General features: G+C 42.3%; 1 protein-coding gene and 1 long non-coding RNA gene across 6 annotated transcripts in view; one reads left to right on the forward strand and one right to left on the reverse strand.

Moving 5' to 3' along the window:
• The window catches only part of B3GALT1 (beta-1,3-galactosyltransferase 1), a 390,202-nt gene that overhangs the window by 44,455 nt on the left and 331,851 nt on the right, over positions 1-13,896 (reverse strand). Inside the window, exon 3 of one of the 5 annotated variants that reach the window (XM_090045556.1) lies at positions 8,625-8,728. The exons of the other annotated variants lie outside the window; for them this stretch is intronic. The gene's annotated coding sequence lies outside the window, so the exon portion shown is untranslated. The remainder of the gene's footprint in view (positions 1-8,624; positions 8,729-13,896) is intronic. 5 annotated transcript variants of the gene reach the window in all.
• LOC149867515 (uncharacterized) overlaps positions 1-13,896 on the forward strand; it is a 45,522-nt gene that overhangs the window by 22,162 nt on the left and 9,464 nt on the right. The window contains exon 2 of the long non-coding RNA XR_016442080.1: positions 12,387-12,442. This is a non-coding gene — a long non-coding RNA (uncharacterized LOC149867515). The remainder of the gene's footprint in view (positions 1-12,386; positions 12,443-13,896) is intronic.

The raw sequence follows: 13,896 nt of genomic DNA on the forward strand, positions 1-13,896 counted from the left end.
TGGCATTCACATAAAGACAGCTGAATTCACCCCTAGTTGCCTCAGGTTTACTGTCCCACTTCTATTCTCTAAGTAGAGCTGAAGAGAAACTTTTAAACAAAGCTATTTTGAGAAGATGTGAGGAATATTTTTGCATCCTTTCACTATTTTTTCTTTCTTAAATCTGATGCAGTTTATTTTGAAGCTTTTGCAAATTTCACTGGGCAAAACAGTTACAGAAAACAACTTATTTCTATAATCATTATCCCCCACACTATCACTTTCATTAATTAGACTTGAATACCTTTTTATTTCTGAGTAAATGACACCTTTTACTGTCACCTGCTGTGTAATTGACCATTGCAGCTTGCATCCGCTTCATGGACTATGTCAGATTGCCTTATTTAATGTGTCACATAATACGGTGTAATGGTATAGTGCTGCCTAACAGAAAGAATGGCTCAAGTTGATAATCTAGTAATGTACACAGATTTCTTTCTAGTGGGCAGTATTGAGTGAAGCAGGGCTGGCTACTGGACAGTCCTTGTCTGACACTAGAATAATAAATCACAATAATCGACACCCGTTAAAAGCCAATCTTTGCACAAGATGCAGCATGAGGATAAAAGCAGGTATTCTGAACACACTGAAAGCAAACCAGAACCAAACTGTAGGATCTTTTTTAATGTATCAGTAATTAAATATGCAGAGAATGAAATTAATTGAGTTCATCTCAGTCAGGTTGCTGAAATTCCTCTCCACTCTTTTTTTTTCTTATTTGAGTTGAGTAGGACTCCTATCCATAAACTCCAATTTTTAATTGTTCTGCATATAGCAAGAATAGCCACAAGTTGAAACTCATTTTACTGGGGATGGTAGATACAATATTAAAATGATACCAGAAGCAAATTTCATTCATTCATTCATGCTAAGATTTCAAAAGTGATGGGTGACTTAAGGTGCCTCAGATTTGGGTGTCCAATACGCAACCTCATAAAGAGGCCTGTTTTTCAGAGGCTTTATGAAAATGAGGAAGGGCCCTTTAAGATGTCTCACTAGACTCTGAAACACTGAGGAATGTCAAATCACTAGTAACTGTGGGAAATCTTGGGTTAACTAACAACAAGAAATAACTTACTTTGTAAGCCCTGGCCTACTGTCATTTTAATCCATTCTGGTTATAATTCTCTGACTCAGCCTTTGCAATTTGCTTCTATGCCTGTATGTTGGCAAGTTGCTGACAAACAATGGGTATGTCTACACATGCTGCTATGGCACCGTTGTTACTGTGCCATCTTTTAGTACTTCCTTTTGTAAGTACTAAAAGACAGCACAGTAACAACCTGTACTATGCTGTGCACACTGCGGATATTTTTAGGCACTACGTTGCTGTAGCGATGCACTATAATGGGTGCACAGCACATTGCTGTGGCAATGTAGTTACACTGTTATGGGTTTTGCCTGAAGATGCTACATTGCCATATCACATTGCTCCAGCGACATAGTGTCATATGTAAATGTGTCCAGTGTGGCATAATAGACTGTGTGGCAACTTGCAGCTCCCTGCTTAACCCTGTAGGATAGCTGTCCCTAGGCTTGTTATCAAGCTGGGAGGCACACATGGTCATGAAAAGATCCATTTCCAAGTAGAAAACTAAGCTTCCTCCACTAGTTTATAAATTTGTTGATAAAATGTTATGCAAAATAGCTACCAAAACCTATGAAATCTACTTTGGCATTGGGTTTCAGTAGCTGACGGTGAATGAATCTGGGAAGGTAAGAGGACCTAATTTCTGGCATGGTGGTGTTTGTAGGATCATAGTTAGTAAGGCTACAAACAGATGTCTCATTTGTTCTAGGGAAAAACAAAAAACAGTTTCTGCCAGAATTCAGACATCTGTGCCCATTGGCTTGAGAAACCCTAAAATGTTTGCAGGATAAGAAGTACCAAGTGTTTGTTCCAGGACATTCTAAAGTGTGTCTGAATTGCAGGATAGCAGCAGTGCATTCAGCCACTTGCTAAATCCCAATTAAAAAGGTGATGTATGTGCATACTGATCTCATGACTTTTCTATTCCAGGACAAACACAGGCACAACTTGACTTGGGAGAAATGCAACATCTGTTCCTACCCTTAGGGCCTCGTTACACAGTAATTTTGGACAGCTTGTGGAGCTCTTAACTCAATTGTATGCAAACTAACACCTTAAAAGTGACTTTAAGCACTCATGCAGCTCCAAGTTTTGCCACTCCAGGACAGGATTATCTCTTATCTGCACTATGGAGATCTTGTTTCACTAAGGTGTGGTCATTCCCCACAAAAGTACTGCCTGAGTTGAAGTCCTCCAGTATCCCAGGAGATCTCTAGCAACTCTGCCCATAAAGCAGGGATAGATATGGTGACCATATAGGACAATGTAAAGTCCAGGACACTGCCACCCCGCCCTCCCCTTCCGCTTGCTCTCAAGTCAGTGATGCTGCTGCAGGCAGAAGTGGGGCTTGGTGCAGCTCTGCTATTACTATTCAGGCAGCTAAGGGAGTCAATGACCCATTAATGACCCGTTGTTCTTTACTCCACTGGTGTTAACAATCATCTCCCCTGTTTAGCAGTCATTCCACTAATTAAGCTAACCTATTTTAGGGTATTTTTTCTGTCTGCTAGGGCTTCCAATTTCACAGCTTGTATTGCTCTGCCTCCCCACTCTGTACCCCAAGCTCAGGATCCTTGTTTTAATTTTTACTGGCTGGCTGGGACTGGTCTCTGAAATCTGGCACTGTTTCAGCCAAACTGTACAGATAGAAGTCTGTCCTAACTCACCAGTCCTCTAAGCTAAGTATACACAATCAAAAAGCCCACGGCTGAATCCATTTACTTTTTGCAGGTTAGGCTAAACTGTACAGATTAAGTCAAAACAGAAGTGAACAGACAAGTACCCTGGATTCAGAAAATGCAGCCACATGCCTGCAGTGACTCAGACCAGAAGAAGGGGGGAGGGAGGAGGGGCACTAGAGTAGGCTTTCTGGCTGTGTGTCCACTTCCTCTTCCTGCTGTTCCTGAGGTCTCTGGGATTTGCAGTTCACAATTGCAGCAGCAGGACTCTGCAGGGTTGCACATCACTTCCTCTTCCTGCATCCAGGTGCCTCTGGAATTTGTAGTCCAGAGTTGCAGCCAGCAGTAACTTTGAACAGGGGAGAGGGTGTTTAACCCCCTTCCTTGGCCCCAGCCCCCAGCCAAGGTTTGCTTGGGGGGCGCAGTTCCCTCCTGCAGACTGGGCTGCATCCCCAGCCAGCCTTCACTGCTCCAGCTAGGGACCAGAGGGGTGGGGCTGGCTCTGCTCTTTGCAGCAGACAGCACAGTCCAGCAAAGGATGCTGGGATGCCAGGGGACTGTGATTTAACTTAAACCAGGAAGGGGTCTGGGACAGAAGTTTCATAAAATGGTATGAACCAAATCAGTTAAGTCTGACACTACGTTCAACCAAGTTTATTTTAAACCAGTTTCAGCCATTTTGAAACTGGTTTATGTGTACTGAGCTTCTGTTTTGTTACAGATTTAGACCAGTTTCTGATTATTTAAACCAGTTGATGTGTAACTTCTGTCCCTAGCCCTAGTGGCAGCTCCCAGCTACAGCTCCTAGTCCTGCCCTGCTCACTGGGCCTCTAGAGGCAAACCACAGCTGTCTGAGAACAGTCAGAGAAGGTTTCTAGACTAGGGTGTGACTGCTCCAAACTCCAGACTAGCAGTAACACTGATCAGCATTTGTGCAGCTCACAGCAAAAGGTGTAACAGGGCCCTTAGAGAAAACAGAGTATGTTTTCCTTTATTTGGCACAGCCTTGGCAGGTAGTTGGACCAGGCTTCTGTTGCTGATAGAACGGAAAGTCTTGCTCTCTCTGTTCCTGGCACTAGGTGGCACCGTATTACAATGTTACATCCATGCAACTTTCTGCTCCTAGCTTAACTCCGCCTAGTTCTAGCTCCCTACTGGCTAGAGAAGATAGTGGCATATGTATTATGGAGTAACCTTTCAGGTACTGAAGTGGGCTACATATTAAGACAAAGAGACACATTAAGACAAAGACAAAGAGACAGATATTCATGGAGTGTGGGATGGAATTGGAAGGAAGGAGGAGGTCAGAGCTGAATGTAGACACAATTCTATCCCCTCCCTTCTCCAGGAAGGGTGTGAGAAATTCAGAAGTATTGTCTTCAGTGCCTGCTAACTATGGGTCATCGCTGAAATAAACATGAGTGCTATTAAGAACCCTGCATCCATCCTAATGCTTGGATCAGGTTGTGAATTCTGAAATTCATAGCTTGCAATTTGCAATTTGTTCATGTTTATAGGATGCTGTGAGAGCAAGTTGTCTGTTTAGGGATTCTAAAAGGAAACAGTTTAGGCCCCAGGAAACACATTTCTTGGCAAGACACAAAGTGGTATATTGTTACATGCCAAAAGGATGCATCTTGTTTGCCCTAATAACTGGCAGCTGTTGCATTTTGTGAAGGCAATATTTTTTTCACATACCTCTGCAGAAACTGGCTGCAGATTATAAGCAGAAACACAAGAAGAGAGGGACACCATGCACTGACAGAGGTGGCAACTGACTGATGCTTTCTTATGACACATCTCCCTTGCCGAAAAGAATGCCACGTGAACTAGAACCAAAAGCACAGGCATGATCACTTGATCTTTCTAATAAGGACAACCCTGTACTTGGAGCAATAAAAGAAGCTTGTCCTGGCTGGCAGAACATTGAGGTGAGAGAGTCAGTAATACTCCAGAAACCTAAACCCGTCTTTGTGTGAGGGTTAAGAATTCCAGACTGTTCATCATCCACTGGTAATCAGGGTTGAATAGAGGAATCCACAGTTGTCCCAACCACAAAGATCATGGAATTTGCTAGGCTGGGTGTTTTCTCCAAAGCTGTAAAAACTTGCAGATGTTCCTGAAATAATTTTGGGATTTGGATGGATGGGGTTCCTGAGCTATACAGGTGCAAATGATTCAGCCAAGGCAATCCCAGTTTAATAAAGTTAATATTAACGTAATTAGTATACATGCCTGACTGAACCTCTAAGGCATATGAATGGACATATACACTGGACCCACACATACAACTGTTAGTGGGATGCACACTGCTGGGTTGTTCTGGAGCTGTGTCCCTTTTCATTATGGGCAAGGTGAAATTTCCTGCAGTACAGTTCCAGATACCTCTTTGAGAGTTTAAATAATGGGTTTCCTTGCTGTGACCCAAAGCTGCACCAAGATTCTGGTCTGATTCTACAGCATACTGCACCATGAGTTTATTTACTGGGTGGTGTCAAACACAGGAGATGAGTAAAGCTATCGAAGCTGCAAAAGAAGCTCAGTAGAGATATATGAGGGTCAGAGCAAGGTAATACACTGGAAAAGGTGTTTTGAGGGCTTGTGGAAAGAGCTATCATGTATTGTACTGTTATGTATTTTCAGGCACAAAGCATCCTTTCTCAGGTCACTGATAAAAGATATCATAAAAGACTTTTGCCTCTTGTACATTGTCTGGACCATCACAACAATGCCCCAACCCTACTATAAAGAAAAAGCCTGGATTGTATAGAGACATCAGTGAGAGAAAAAGTCTGGAGCGCACTAGGGCTGTGCAAAATGTTGCCAGCTGTTTTGTTTTGATGCTGTTTCGACTCATTTCAAGCTTGAAACAGCAAAATCAAAGAGAGCTTCAAAATAGCCTCAAAATGAAACGAGGCCAGTCGAAATGTTTCAAAATGTTTTGAGTTTCAAAGCAGCAGTCCATCCAGGTGGTGGGAGGCATGGGAGAGCCAGGGCTGAGCTCCCAGCGGCTCCACACAGTCCCATGTGGCTCATTCTGGTGGGGAACATAGCCCTGGCTCTCCCCACCTCCCACTGCTGGGCTGCACTCCCTGGGGCTGGCGGAGCCAATCAGAGCACAGTGCCAGCTCTGCCTGCCTCCCTGACGCTGGGTTGCACTCCAATCAGCTCCACCAGCCCCATGGAGCTCAGCCCAGTGGTGGGATGCAGGCAGAGCCAGGGCTGCGCTCCACCTCCTGCCACCGCTGGGCACAGAGCCCGGTGGAGCCTGGTGGAGGGAGGCAGGGCTGCACTCCTCCTCCCTCCACTGGGCTGCAAGCCACTGGGAACCCAGCCTGGTGGAGGCAGGTGCAGAGCAGCCCCCAGGCTGCACCTCACCCTCCTACACCCGGCTTCAAGCTGCTGGGAACCCAGCCTGGTGGAGGCATATCTCCATGCCTGCCTGAACTGGGCTGGGTTCCCATTGTCTTGCAGCCTGGTGCAGGCAGGTGGTAGGCAAGTAATACTTGTTACTTCCAACCCTTGTAGGAAAGAAATGACAGTGGGGAAGTCTGCAGGAAAGAAGTCTGAAGATGACAGGGAGAAATGTTGAGGTGATGTCAAGAGAAAGGGCTGAGTGTGAGACACCTGAAAAGAAGTTATGTTAGAAAGAGGATACAGATGAGCAGTGAAGAAAAAGCTGGGGAAAGACAGCCTGGAAGAAAAGACAGAGTTAGAGGGAAAGATTTAGAGTTAAAAGAGTGGAAGAAAATCTGAACTGGGGTGATGTGAAAGAGAAACCAAATTATTTTAGATTTTTTTCAGAAAACTTGATGGCAAAAAGTTACCACTAGTGCGCACACTGTATGCAGAATATATGATAGTGTGGAAGAGAATCATACAAGCTAGGTGTGAAATAGGTATATTCCAGTACATGATGGAAGTGTAACAGTTCTTGTGCCCCTGGTCTAGTTGTAAGGGTGCTCCAGTGACAGATCACTGTGGGGTCGCTGCACTGAATTCTCTAAGTGGCCACCTGCATGCTGATCATTGCTAGTATGGGTGGGAGCAGCACAATAAACTGCTGGTGTTTGTTGAGGAGAGAGTCTTCTTACCCCCTCCCTCTCTCTGCTCTGTAGGCTTGTGCACACATGAATACAGTTTCAGGTTACTGCTTTGACATTTAAATCCGTAAATGGGCTGAGTCCCAAGTCTCTTGTTGTGCTTCTGGCATCAGGCATACCTTCTCAGATTTGCTTGTCAGAGGGGATGAGGTTTTTTTGATCCCATGGGCTTTGCTTCCAGAGCAGGTTGCTTTGAAGTGTGAGGATCCTTGTCTCTTTGTAAAAGGTCTTCAAAGTGCCGGGTTTTTTTGTTTTTTTCAATATGCTTTTGCGAAGGCCCTGTTTCTGAAATATTTTCATTCATTTTATGGCCTGAACCATTGTTTACAGTGTATATTATTGGAAAAATTTTGAACAGCTTGGCAGATAAACCCGTAAGAAACAGGTCTTTTATTATTTTTGCTTGTGCTACCTTGTGGAAGATTAACTAACTGTTGAACATCTGCAACCTATTTTCAGGGAGACAGAAAAGCCTTACAACTGCAAAACTGCAGAATCCAAATGCAAGAAATCTAGTGCGTCTTCTGTGGAAATGTTAATTCACTAGACTCATTTGAAAACCTTCCTGATGCCTGGTGCTCCAGCCTGCATGTCTATAATTGGTCTGAGCAATGCATGCCTCCTTATTTCCTACATTGTGAAATGCTTTACTCCTATGCTGAAGGTCTTGCTGTTTAATAGATTAATTGTTCAGTGCTGACAGTAGCAGGTCTTGGGCTTTAAGCAGGTGCAGTACATTGACCTTGTAAATGTAACATCTGGGTTTTCCTATTCTAACATACAATCTTTTTAAGGAATCTGTCAAACTGCTGGGATTTTACATAGCAAATGGAAATTTTATATCCATATATATAACACTATATATAAAATAAACACTGAAAGAAGCAGGGACTAATCCAGGGAATACCTTCACTTATCAACTTATAAATGATTGTGCATCATCTTCCATGATGGTTTTTGTGACCCTTACCCTTTCCCTCACCTTCAGCACAGATATTGCCAACTGACCTGGTTATCACATCCACTGTACTTTCAGCAGGGAAAAAATGTGATTTTTTTTTACTGTTTGTTCAGCAAGCTTCATTATAAATGTTTTGTGTTGGGTCACACAAAAAATTATACTAGTGAATTGGGGTGCACCATATCATACACCTGAAATTTTAAATAAATTTTTTTCCAACTGAAATTCCTTCAATTCTTTTAAAAATATTGATGACGATGGTGATAATGCCACCCAACAAGTAAGAGCTGCGTGTTCATTCCATTATGCAATATGTTTTGATAATCAAAAGCAAAGAAAAAAGAAAACCTGCTCCTAGACCTTGGGTGCCAGCACAAACAGAATATGTGTCCTACTCTGGCATCTGGAGTTTCTTTCATGTTATGCGCAGCACAAAACTGAACCCATCACATATAGACAGAATCTTGTTCCAGTTCTTTTAACTGGCAATAAAATTGCAACATCTGCAGCACATGCAGCCACTTCAGATCAACAAGCAGAAAACCAAGCAATCAAACCCTGCAGCCAAAAAGCTGGCCCATCAGTGATGTGAATGTGCTAATTTAGCACAAATGTTAAAGGAAGAGCTGTAGCAGTTAGAAGATAAATATTCCCCTCTCTGGGATGAAATGGCTCCTAAAGGTATAGAAAATGTTAGTAATGGAGAAGCTGATACATTAGCTCAAGAACAAACTGAATAGATGTATCCTAACCTGGTCCTTGTTCCATTAGATATATATAACAACTGTTGACAGATGCAGCTTTGATATCCTCATCCTTTAGCCACAGATCAGTATCTCCTTTCATGATGATGTTCCTTAATGGGATGGAAAAATTAATGGTGGGGATTTAGATACAAGTGGAATCCAGGGGCCATATAAAACTTGATGTAGCAGTTGTATAAGTGATAAAATGATAGTGGCCATTGTCACTCTGCTATTTATGCATTTTGGTTTAATGTCTGTAATTCTTATAACTGCTGCTTTCCAAAGATGTAAAGTGCACATTGGGAAAACTCTGATTTATTTTTAATACTCACATTTACAAAACAGTGTTATAATAAGACTTCCTTTTTACAACAGCAGTGTATGACCATATAGTATAAATAAAGGGAAAAAAGCAGCAGAACAAAAACATACATGTTTGAAAACCACAGGGATAATATAATAATCCTCAGTGAAAAACAATTAATAAAACACTTGGCGTGTGGTAGAAACATGAGATGCTGGTAAACAAACAGCAGGAGTTGAAAGGGTAAAGGAGAAATAACAAATATAATTAGGGTCCCTTTTTGTGGTGTTTTCATATGCATTTGCTTATCATTCTTGCACAGTTTTGCCAGCAGCTTTTTTCAGATAGAATTAGTCGTTCCTTTTTAAAAAAATTCTCAACAGTGGTTTAGCATATTACAAATGTATGACTTGTCCTTTTTTTATGGAAGACTAAAGCAATTTGGATGGAAGAAGATGTCTCTCAGAACCTTTAAGAACTGTCTTCTCATTATTAAAACAAAATCTTTTTACAGCTTTGAAATGCTTGCAAAAATAGGTTTTATTTGCAATTTTCTACTAAGCATTGGAAATACTAGTACTGAAATCTAGGGAGTGAGCCTATTCACCTGAGAGTTCCAGCCTGACAGTGCAGACCCAAGAGATTATACTTATCTGAACTCCAACCCTTTTAAGTATTTGCTTTTGTCTTCTAACTCATACAGCAGAGCTTTTTAAAATACCAGCTCACATAAACTGCATCATTAGCACAGAATTCCCTGTATAATGAACAGTAATCTAGCAGAATTGTTTGACACTAATCCTTGTTCCTCATGATAAATCTGCATAGCCATTAAGTTATAATAATATTGTACGGTTAAGCTATTAAATAAAAAAGAAACCAAACTGTTCCCTGTCATTTTAAAATTATATTTTAATGGACAATATGAAAACAGGAATAGTGATGTGGATATTTTTATTCTCATCCCTTATTATTGACCTTGATCTTCATTTCAAGCATTCTGCCCAAATATCAAAGGATCATAATACAATAAAGGATGACAAGAAGCCCAGTATGTATTAAGTCTGGCTGAACAAAACATTCCACTATAATAGAAATCCATCTTAATGTCAATTTAGGGAAAAAATAATGGATTTAAGCAAAATAAAACACATTTCAAAGGATGCATGGCTCCAGATTTTAAAATTAGGTCTGAAGTACAGTAGCAGTCGCAGTTCAATGGAGGTATACACAGCATCCACCAAAAGTCTGCATTCAAATGTGTGTTATTTATCCATTAAAATATCATCAATGTTACCTATCAAATTTGTATAGGACTAGTGGTACCTGGTACTTTACATAAAATATACAAACAGTGTACCTGTAAGCAGTGCCACACTGTCCAGTTTATTCAGTAACACTCCACTTTCTCTTTATTCTCTAGTGCATTGGGTGTCTGCCTCTGCTGGCCCTTGTGCAATATTTCTGGACAACTAATGTGCTTCAGGCAGTATCATGCTTCATTCTTTCTGTTAACCTCAGCTTTAACTTTTTAATGTTTCATATCTCTGAACAACCGCTGTGCTAGTTTTAATGGGGAGCCAAATTTGTCTCAGCCTTGAGATGCCAGTAGTTTCTGCTCACCATTTACAAAGAAGGCTTGTAGAAGCCTTTCTTCCCCTGCAGTGAACCTGGGAATGGCTTCTAATCTTCAGGACCAAGATGAGACTGCAAGTACCAAATGCCACTGTATACTGTCTGGCCCTGCTTAACTGCTTGCTCCCCTTTGGCATTTGCCCAGTATATGAGTCTGTTTTGCTTTCAATTTTTGCTTTGAGATTTTGTAAGGGAAAAGTTATATGTGGCCAGATGTAGACATAGTCCAGGTATTATTTGTTCCACACTATTAAATTCATGCCTAAAATAATGGCCCCAATGATACCCAAATAGTTAACATTCCAGAGTTTTTCTGCTTATATTTAACATAAGTATATGTAGGTTTAGGTGCACAGAGCCAGGTTCTCAGAACTGGTGTGCACATTGGCAAACCTTTATTTGTTCCTAATATATGAGTCCAAGTAATAGGTAGTTATTTGTGTGCACCCTTTTTTCTATTGAATTGATTCAATCTTTGCAGGTTTTTCTAAGCTGTGTAAATTGAATGGATAAAGAACAGAAAAGATATTTACTTTTGGGCTGGGAAAGGCAGGTGGAGGCCTGCACTGGCCCAAACCAAAAGGTGAGGGGCACTACAGCTTGCCGGCCATTGCTGGCTCTCCCTGACTGGGTAGGTGGCACCCCCCACCCCCAACCGCCTGCTGTCCCCCCGCAGAGGGGAAACAGTTTCTTGTCCCAGCTGGCCCCAGGCCAGCCTGGGATCTCCCTGAGCCCTGGTCTGCTTAGCTGCAGGGTAATTCCTGCCCCCCTCTGTGACCAGGCCAGGCTGGTCACTGATGCACAGGAGGGAGGGGTAAAGGAGTCCCCCTTCCCAGAGCTTACCCCCCAAGTCCTAGTCTATCTAGCTACAGTTGGGGGGTGTTTGATTCTCCCTCCACATGGCTGGGTACCAGCAGCAGCTGGCAGGACGCACTGGATGGCCTAGGTGGCTTGCACCATGCAGTGAGGAGAGGAGCTCGCCATATGGAGAAGGATCAGGCTCTGCTGCCTGGCTCATACCTTCCAGCCACCCAGTGTATCTTGCTAGCTGCTGCTGGTGCTTGGCTCTGGTGGGATGCACTGGGCAGCAGAAACTGATCCTTTCCTGTAAGGAGGGCTCCTGCTCTTGCTGCTGCTCAGTGTGAGCCCCCCAGGCCACCCGTCCCTCTGGAGCCCGGCATCAGCAGCAGCCAGTGAAATGTGCAGCCTCGAGGTTTGTGCTGGGCAGCATGGATGGGAGCACTCTGTACAATGATGTGGGAGATGTCCCTGCCATTCAACTCCCCACGCTGGTTTGAAGTTGAGGCTGTGTGATAGTGGGGCTCAGTTCCATTCCCGCCTCCCACTTGTGGGTCAGAGGCAGAGGCTTGCCAGGGGGCAGGGCTGTACAGCCAGCCTGGCCTGGGGCAGGAGGAGGACCCTCATGGTGTGGTCCCTCCTCCCCAGCTAGACAGACCCCAACTGAAGGGGGGAGCCTGGTCCAGGTGTGGGGCTACTTTACCTTGTCTCCCTGCAAACCCTGCTCTCTGACAACCTGTGGCAGGGCCAGCCCAGCTGGCCAGAGCAAAGGAGTACTGGCAGAGGCTAGCCTGCCCACCTGCAAAGGCTCCTGGGATACTGGGGGACTGTGACCTAACTTGAGTCAGGACAGGATCCGGGACAGAAATTCTATGGACTGGTTTAACCTAAACCAGTTAAGTCTGATACTACATCCATCCAGGTTTATCTTCAACCAGGTTCAGTCATTTTGAAACAGACTGAACTTCTGTTACAGGTTTAAACTGGTTTATGTGTAACTTCTGTCCCTATCCTGTGTGTCTCCCATGCAGTGGTCTTTGCAGACCAGACCTGTAGAAGTGTGCAGACCAGACCTGTGGACTTATTGGTAAGTGTGCTTACTTTTATTGTAATATTGGGTCCATTCTGCTTTTTTTGCAGGGGATGCAAAGTCCTTCTTCAGCATTCCACTTCTGGGAGAATTAGACTCATTGGTTACATTACAACTTTCTTCTTTAACCTGTGATGTCACTGTAGAAGCCTTAATGTGTTGGTCACCAATGACTTTAAAATATGGGGCTGTATATTTACTAATTACGTACTATATATGAAGACGTATAAGTTACTTCTGCCCACAATTAATTTTATTCTAAAACAAAGCCAGAAATACTCAGACTTCTGCGCTAAGTTCAGCCATACTTAACATGTAGGACTATTATATAGGCTTCCTGCGATTCTTTATTGCTTGCAAGATCTTTTGATGCTTGGACAAAATTTTCAAGCAATGAAGCTCAAGGTCAGTGGGAGGAAAATAAAAATACTTACATTACTATGCCTGCTTTTTATTTGTCCTTGAAAAAGTTAAGTGACAGGGAGCCATTTGGTTCTTTTTTTTCCTAAGGTGCTAGCAATGTCAGCGTGGCTTTCTAGAAATGTATTTTAAAATGTTTACCAGAATACAGCTATTGTATGATACAGATTTTAAAAAGAAAATGTGGTTTGTTAGTGGGGTGAAGGATCAGATTTTGCACAGAATAAGATAAGCAAAACAGCAGCATGTTGTATAATTCATCAAACATAGATTTGGTTGAAAATTAGAATAATATAACTTTAAAGAAATATTTCAGTTTGCTTTTAAAAGGACTAGTGACAAATCTGAAGTTCAGTTGCTGCTTAATCAAAGAAATATCAGATCTCATGTTACTTTGGGAGGCATAACTCCTCCTGGCCTTAACAGGAATTTTGCATGTGCAAGTAATATTAAATTGAATTATACACTGTATTATGAGGCTCTGTTGTGTCTAGAGGACATCATAAAAATACGGCACAACCCTTTCCTTATAATGGCAAACACACTGCCTAGTTGGGGGGTAAATATTACAAATCAGGAGAAATGTATGGTAACATCTTCCCCTGGAAAACTGCAATAAAACAAAAGCAACCAAAATGTTACTAGTAATTCATAGTAAGTGAGTTGTGACTGTATTTAATCATATTAAATCTATTTTCTACAACTCTGCCTGTATGAATGTAATCAATTTAATTTTTGCATTGGTTTAAAGAATGTACCATTGGTTTAAAGATGCTCCATACGCTTTAAACATTATTCAGTTACTACCTTTCTCTTTTCTATGCTACGCACATCCAATTTTATATATATACACACACACCGTATGGTTCGCAATACAGAGACATCGTTACTGCCAAGGGGTTCCAAAGTAACTGAGTAAACTGGAGAACCAAAGGGTTGGCAGGGACTTTATCCCTGCTCCGCAAAAGGGTATAAATAGGTGTCCTAAACTGCATTTATACAGGAAATTTTGTTCCAAGTGATTGAGAATT

The sequence above is a fragment of the Crocodylus siamensis genome, chromosome 4 (genome assembly GCF_052110815.1).
Source record: "Crocodylus siamensis isolate JL-2025a chromosome 4, ASM5211081v1, whole genome shotgun sequence".
Taxonomy (NCBI): Eukaryota; Metazoa; Chordata; order Crocodylia; family Crocodylidae; genus Crocodylus; species Crocodylus siamensis.